We start from the raw sequence: 8213 nt of genomic DNA on the forward strand, positions 1-8213 counted from the left end.
CTAGCAGAAATTAATGCAAAGCCAACTAGCTGAACCAGGCATGTCAGTTGGTAAAGAAATGCACTTTTTTCCCCTCTTAACATTCAAGTGGCAATGAATAGATTCTCACACTTTCAGATGAGAGAAATGCAGCCGATTTGAACGTTGAGGGTGTGAAAACTTCAGGAAGTTGCTAGAAGATCTGGGATATCTACAGAAAGGAAACAAGCAAAACTCATCCCTGCTACCAAGAGGTAAGGAACTCACCTTAGAATGGAAAAATTGATGGATCTGGTTTCCCTTCAGGTGAAAGAAATGCAGCTGTCCGTCAGAAGTAGGAACAGTTTCTCTTGCTATCAAGAGGTAAGGAATGCACCTTCTCCTAGCAATGGAGTGGAAACTAACCAATCTGAGTGTACTTTCAGGTGAAGGAAGTGAATCTATCCTTTGCTGTCAAAGGCTACAAGCAGTTTCATAAGAATAAAGCAAGATACATAACCAAAGCTTCTGAGGTTACAGAAGTATTGACTTGTTCCAATCAAGAATAAGGAAACCACTTATACCTACTAGATTTTTAGCAGTACAGCTGATCGTATGGAGAGAAAGAGAGAAACCAATCCAGCACTTCATCCCGCAGAAGGTGTGCATTTATACTCCCTGTTACAAAATGAATCCAATGACAATTCCTTTCCATTTGTTGCCTGACAAAACTATGGTCTGTCAAACATTGATCTTTGCAGGAGGTCATATTTCGAGATGCAAGGATGACACATGGCTGTACTTTACAGGAAGGAATTAGCGGATCCATCCTTTTAAGGAGGTAAGAAATACAATACACCATTCCCATAATAGTCAATGTTCTGGTCATCCTTTCAGGTGGAAGGAAGGTAACGGAGGAAATTTTCATCTCTCTAAAGAGCATGAGAAGTTGCTGTACTGAATAAAGCACTAAAAATGGGAGCTACCTGTTCAGATGAAAGGAAAGTAGTTGGTAATTCTAACCAAAGATGATGATCTTTGTTCCTTTTCCTTCCCAGAGAAGGCCATTGGTTGTTCCTACAAGGATGGAACAGGAAGTTATTTCAAAGAACAAGTGCAACTAACCAGAGTGTGAAGATGAGCATCGAGCCTGCTCTTCCATTTGCAGAGAGGAGTTGTCCAGCTGATTCTAGTTGTGCCTAATTGATCATTGTTGCTTATTTTCAGACGTCAAGAACTAAGTGGAACTGATCATTTCTATCAAGAGGTAAGGAACGCACCTCCTCACAGCACGGGGGCAGGACTTAAAGGCTCTGTTTCTATTTTCAGGTGAATTGAAGGTCTTACCATTCAAGGGAGGATGATAAGAGGCTGCTGAATTGAAGAAAAAAAGACAGGTAAGGACACCTGGCCAGAGGAAAGAAAAGCATCTTTTACTTTTACTTCTAGTTCAGAAAAAGGCAAGCAGCCATTTATATGCTTCAGGTTTTACCCAGCGTAGCTGGCTGTACCGCTAAGAATCAAAGCCTTGCGGTGGAACATGACTGACAAGTAGGTGAGCACTGAAAGGTCCCTAGAAGCCTAATGATCTGGATGCTAAGGAACCTTCTCCATTGATGACTCTTCATAGCTGCTAGTGAGTAATAATAAATAAATCTGTCAAACATTGATTGCAGGTTTTGCTGTGAGATATGAACAGACCAGGTGGCCATTCCTACCAGGGAGAAGTGAGGCTAAGTGGCGTGGCTGTCCTGGGCAAGGAGGTAAGAAATACCAGTCTCCAACCATCCATGTGTACATGAAGTGGTGTGGATTTTGCTTTCAGGGAGAAAAACTGTGGATGACCTTACTTGTCATGGGGAGAGTGTCAAAAGCAGACTCGGGACAAATCTGAATCAAGTCAGCAGACCATCAGACATGGAGGTAAGCATTTACGTTTCCCTGGTTGACAAATGAATCTGAGGCTAAAGCGACATTGCAGACCAAATAAAGAGGTCACGTTGCATCTCCAGATGGAAGGAGACCAGAGGGCTGTTGTGTTCTAGCAGAAATTAATGCAAAGCCAACTAGCTGAACCAGGCATGTCAGTTGGTAAAGAAATGCACTTTTTTCCCCTCTTAACATTCAAGTGGCAATGAATAGATTCTCACACTTTCAGATGAGAGAAATGCAGCCGATTTGAACGTTGAGGGTGTGAAAACTTCAGGAAGTTGCTAGAAGATCTGGGATATCTACAGAAAGGAAACAAGCAAAACTCATCCCTGCTACCAAGAGGTAAGCAACTCACCTTAGAATGGAAAAATTGATGGATCTGGTTTCCCTTCAGGTGAAAGAAATGCAGCTGTCCGTCAGAAGTAGGAACAGATAGCAAGGAACCTCTTGCTATCAAGAGGTAAGGAATGCACCTTCTCCTAGCAATGGAGTGGAAACTAACCAATCTGAGTGTACTTTCAGGTGAAGGAAGTGAATCTATCCTTTGCTGTCAAAGGCTACAAGCAGTTTCATAAGAATAAAGCAAGATACATAACCAAAGCTTCTGAGGTTACAGAAGTATTGACTTGTTCCAATCAAGAATAAGGAAACCACTTATACCTACTAGATTTTTAGCAGTACAGCTGATCGTATGGAGAGAAAGAGAGAAACCAATCCAGCACTTCATCCCGCAGAAGGTGTGCATTTATACTCCCTGTTACAAAATGAATCCAATGACAATTCCTTTCCATTTGTTGCCTGACAAAACTATGGTCTGTCAAACATTGATCTTTGCAGGAGGTCATATTTCGAGATGCAAGGATGACACATGGCTGTACTTTACAGGAAGGAATTAGCGGATCCATCCTTTTAAGGAGGTAAGAAATACAATACACCATTCCCATAATAGTCAATGTTCTGGTCATCCTTTCAGGTGGAAGGAAGGTAACGGAGGAAATTTTCATCTCTCTAAAGAGCATGAGAAGTTGCTGTACTGAATAAAGCATTAAAAGTGGGAGCTACCTGTTCAGATGAAAGGAAAGTAGTTGGTAATTCTAACCAAAGATGATGATCTTTGTTCCTTTTTCCTTCCCAGAGAAGGCCATTGGTTGTTCCTACAAGGATGGAACAGGGAAGTTATTTCAAAGAACAAGTGCAACTAACCAGAGTGTGAAGATGAGCATCGAGCCTGCTCTTCCATTTGCAGAGAGGAGTTGTCCAGCTGATTCTAGTTGTGCCTAATTGATCATTGTTGCTTATTTTTCAGACGTCAAGAACTAAGTGGAACTGATCATTTCTATCAAGAGGTAAGGAACGCACCTCCTCACAGCACGGGGGCAGGACTTAAAGGCTCTGTTTCTATTTTCAGGTGTAATGAAGGTCTTACCATTCAAGGGAGGATGATAAGAGGCTGCTGAATTGAAGAAAAAAAGACAGGTAAGGATACCTGGCCAGAGGAAAGAAAAGCATCATTTACTTTTACTTCTAGTTCAGAAAAAGGCAAGCAGCCATTTATATGCTTCAGGTTTTACCCAGCGTAGCTGGCTGTACCGCTAAGAATCAAAGCCTGGCGATGGAACATGACTGAAAAGTAGGTGAGCACTGAAAGGTCCCTAGAAGCCTAATGATCTGGATGCTAAGGAACCTTCTCCATTGATGACTCTTCATAGCTGCTAGTGAGTAATAATAAATAAATCTGTCAAACATTGATTGCAGGTTTTGCTGTGAGATATGAACAGACCAGGTGGCCATTCCTACCAGGGAGAAGTGAGGCTAAGTGGCGTGGCTGTCCCGGGCAAGGAGGTAAGAAATACCAGTCTCCAAACATCCATGTGTACATGAAGTGGTGTGGATTTTGCTTTCAGGGAGAAAAACTGTGGATGACCTTACTTGTCATGGGGAGAGTGTCAAAAGCAGACTCGGGACAAATCTGAATCAAGTCAGCAGACCATCAGACATGGAGGTAAGCATTTACGTTTCCCTGGTTGACAAATGAATCTGAGGCTAAAGCGACATTGCAGACCAAATAAAGAGGTCACGTTGCATCTCCAGATGGAAGGAGACCAGAGGGCTGTTGTGTTCTAGCAGAAATTAATGCAAATCCAACTAGCTGAACCAGGCATGTCAGTTGGTAATGAAATGCACTTTTTTCCCCTCTTAACATTCAAGTTGCAATGAATAGATTCTCACACTTTCAGATGAGAGAAATGCAGCCGATTTGAACGTTGAGGGTGTGAAAACTTCAGGAAGTTGCTAGAAGATCTGGGATATCTACAGAAAGGAAACAAGCAAACCTCATCACTGCTACCAAGAGGTAAGGAACTCAGCTTAGAATGGAAAAATTGATGGATCTGGTTTCCCTTCAGGTGAAAGAAATGCAGTTTGTCCGTCAGAAGTAGGAACAGTTTCTCTTGCTATCAAGAGGTAAGGAATGCACCTTCTCCTAGCAATGGAGTGGAAACTAACCAATCTGAGTGTACTTTCAGGTGAAGGAAGTGAATCTATCCTTTGCTGTCAAAGGCTACAAGCAGTTTTATAAGAATAAAGCAAGATACATAACCAAAGCTTCTGAGGTTACAGAAGTATTGACTTGTTCCAATCAAGAATAAGGAAACCACTTATACCTACTAGATTTTTAGCAGTACAGCTGATCGTATGGAGAGAAAGAGAGAAACCAATCCAGCACTTCATCCCGCAGAAGGTGTGCATTTATACTCCCTGTTACAAAATGAATCCAATGACAATTCCTTTCCATTTGTTGCCTGACAAAACTATGGTCTGTCAAACATTGATCTTTGCAGGAGGTCATATTTCGAGATGCAAGGATGACACATGGCTGTACTTTACAGGAAGGAATTAGCGGATCCATCCTTTTAAGGAGGTAAGAAATACAATACACCATTCCCATAATAGTCAATGTTCTGGTCATCCTTTCAGGTGGAAGGAAGGTAACGGAGGAAATTTTCATCTCTCTAAAGAGCATGAGAAGTTGCTGTACTGAATAAAGCACTAAAAATGGGAGCTACCTGTTCAGATGAAAGGAAAGTAGTTGGTAATTCTAACCAAAGATGATGATCTTTGTTCCTTTTTCCTTCCCAGAGAAGGCCATTGGTTGTTCCTACAAGGATGGAACAGGGAAGTTATTTCAAAGAACAAGTGCAACTAACCAGAGTGTGAAGATGAGCATCGAGCCTGCTCTTCCATTTGCAGAGAGGAGTTGTCCAGCTGATTCTAGTTGTGCCTAATTGATCATTGTTGCTTATTTTTCAGACGTCAAGAACTAAGTGGAACTGATCATTTCTATCAAGAGGTAAGGAACGCACCTCCTCACAGCACGGGGGCAGGACTTAAAGGCTCTGTTTCTATTTTCATATGAATTGAAGGTCTTACCATTCAAGGGAGGATGATAAGAGGCTGCTGAATTGAAGAAAAAAAGACAGGTAAGGATACCTGGCCAGAGGAAAGAAAAGCATCATTTACTTTTACTTCTAGTTCAGAAAAAGGCAAGCAGCCATTTATATGCTTCAGGTTTTACCCAGCGTAGCTGGCTGTACCGCTAAGAATCAAAGCCTGGCGATGGAACATGACTGAAAAGTAGGTGAGCACTGAAAGGTCCCTAGAAGCCTAATGATCTGGATGCTAAGGAACCTTCTCCATTGATGACTCTTCATAGCTGCTAGTGAGTAATAATAAATAAATCTGTCAAACATTGATTGCAGGTTTTGCTGTGAGATATGAACAGACCAGGTGGCCATTCCTACCAGGGAGAAGTGAGGCTAAGTGGCGTGGCTGTCCTGGGCAAGGAGGTAAGAAATACCAGTCTCCAAACATCCATGTGTACATGTAGTGGTGTGGATTTTGCTTTCAGGGAGAAAAACTGTGGATGACCTTACTTGTCATGGGGAGAATGTCAAAAGCAGACTCGGGACAAATCTGAATCAAGTCAGCAGACCATCAGACATGGAGGTAAGCATTTACGTTTCCCTGGTTGACAAATGAATCTGCTAGTGAGTAATAATAAATAAATCTGTCAAACATTGATTGCAGGTTTTGCTGTGAGATATGAACAGACCAGGTGGCCATTCCTACCAGGGAGAAGTGAGGCTAAGTGGCGTGGCTGTCCTGGGCAAGGAGGTAAGAAATACCAGTCTCCAAACATCCATGTGTACATGAAGTGGTGTGGATTTTGCTTTCAGGGAGAAAAACTGTGGCTGACCTTACTTGTCATGGGGAGAGTGTCAAAAGCAGACTCGGGACAAATAACATGGACTTGCCAGCTTCTCGATCTATTGAGGACTCCAGTGACAAGATGCTGTTATTTTAAGGTAAAAATACACAAACAAAAAAAGCCACTTCAAATAGTTCAGCTAGTCGCAAATCTGAATCAAGTCAGCAGACCATCAGACATGGAGGTAAGCATTTACGTTTCCCTGGTTGACAAATGAATCTGAGTCTAAAGCAACACTTGCAGACCAAATAAATAGGTCATGTTGCATCTCCAGATTGAAGGAGACCAGAGGGCTGTTGTGTTCGAAAAGGAATTAATGCAAATCCAACTAGCTGAACCAGGCAGGTAAGTTGGTAAAGAAATCCTTTTTTTCCCCCCTCTTAACATTCAAGTGGCAATGAACAGATTCTCACACTTTCAGATGAGAGAAATGCAGCCGATTTGAACGTTGAGGTTGTGAAAACTTCAGGAAGTTGCTAGAAGATCTGGGATATCTACAGAAAGGAAACAAGCAAAATTCATCACTGCTACCAAGAGGTAACGAACTCACCTCATAATTGAGAAATTGATGGATCTGGTTTCCCTTCAGGTTAAAGAAATGCAGCTGATCTGATCTCCTGGGGACTGCGGATTATAAGCAGTCATATTACTGAAGAACAAACTAACGCATATTGCCAGACCTGCAAAAAGTTGCCTTCCTTGACTAGAATGGGAAGACAATCACTTATCACCTTCAAGTTTCAAACCCACGATGCAGCAGACTACCACTGACAAGGAGATGAGCATTTAGGAGTCTCTTATTGCCAAATGGATTTGTCTTTTCAGGAGGAGAGTTACAGGTGCTCAGGATTTGAGTAGAAAGGAACAGGGACGGAGCTGAACAGATCCAACACCTTAAAGGACAATTGGATCTCAAAATATGAAAGACCCCTCATTCAATAAAGCAACAGGATTGGCTCTGAGGAGCGGTAAGCAACAATTGGTAAGTCTAAGAAATGAGCATAGCAATTTTGTAGTGCTGAATGTAATTTATGTTGTGCCAAAGGGTTTGTTACAGCTGATCAGACATCTCAGGAGCTAAGAGGATGTGAGGGGGATGGCAGATGTCAGGGGATTCATCTTTATTAGGAGGTGCTGAATCTGCTTGTCACTTGAGTGAGATCAGTGGCTTTGGTTTTTCTTTCAGATGAAGGAAACAGGCAGCGTGGACAGTATTCAAGACACAATGTTTAAAAGTTGCTGCTGGGATGGAAGCAAAGAAGAAAGCCCTGGAGACGGGTTAGTGCTGGGACACAGGCACTATCCTGGAGGGGCCTGGGACAGGGTGTGTAACCATAGCGACCAGAGGGTCCTTTCCCCTCTGTGGTCCTGGCTCGCATGCACAGGGTGAAACCGATCGCCATGTTTGGGGTCAGGAAGGAATTTTCCTCCAGGGCAGATTGGCCAGAGACCCTGGAGGTTTTTCGCCTTCCTCTGGGGCATCGAGCAGGGACCAGCCCTTAGGGCCATTTAGGAACAGACATAATAAAATCAATCAGAGAGAACTTGTCTCCCTTTGTTTTTTGAATTTTCTATAAACCCGTCCTGTGCCCCTCGGCCATGCCCATGCTCCCAGCCCCGCAGCGGGGCAGAGTCTCTCCCAGGTGCACTGCTCCCCCATCCGTGCCAGCATGGCCCCCATGTCACTCTCCCACTCCAGCAGGGACCCAGCACAGGAGGGACCAGCCCACCGTCCCAGAGAGGGAAAAGCCGTGTGCACGGCCCCCAGGGATGGGGAGGACATGGCCAGGTGCACCGGTCGAGGGGAAAGCAGGAAGCCCAGCGGCACTGTTACCATGTTCCTCTCCCAGGATGCCCCGAGGGGCCAGGCCAAGGCCTTTGGTCGGCCACATCCAAGCGCTCTGCCCCGCTGCTCCGGACCTAAGATCCCTTCAAAGAGCGGCTCTGGAAGGGGCAGTCAGTGACCCCAGAGCAACACTTCCATTGGCATGGTGGGGCCACCGCTCCCTGGGCACCTGAACTGGACTCACAGGCTAGCAGGGAATAGTCCCCCAGG

The 8213-nt window shown here is 43.9% G+C and overlaps 1 long non-coding RNA gene across 5 annotated transcripts; it reads left to right on the forward strand.

Moving 5' to 3' along the window:
- Positions 1–3855: 3855 nt before the first annotated feature.
- LOC120384398 lies at positions 3856–7701 on the forward strand. Of its 5 annotated transcripts, XR_005588846.1 has the most exons (5): positions 5938–6254; positions 6432–6502; positions 6579–6694; positions 6983–7139; positions 7344–7701. It is a non-coding gene; the product is annotated as an uncharacterized LOC120384398 (long non-coding RNA). The 5 variants fall into 5 exon arrangements; XR_005588845.1 differs by lacking the exons at positions 5938–6254; positions 6432–6502 and adding an exon at positions 3856–3892; XR_005588847.1 differs by lacking the exons at positions 5938–6254; positions 6432–6502 and adding an exon at positions 3856–3892 and having other exon boundaries at positions 6983–7125.
- Positions 7702–8213: the final 512 nt, after the last annotated feature.

This window comes from Mauremys reevesii, linkage group 16 (genome assembly GCF_016161935.1).
Source record: "Mauremys reevesii isolate NIE-2019 linkage group 16, ASM1616193v1, whole genome shotgun sequence".
Lineage (NCBI taxonomy): Eukaryota > Metazoa > Chordata > Testudines > Geoemydidae > Mauremys > Mauremys reevesii.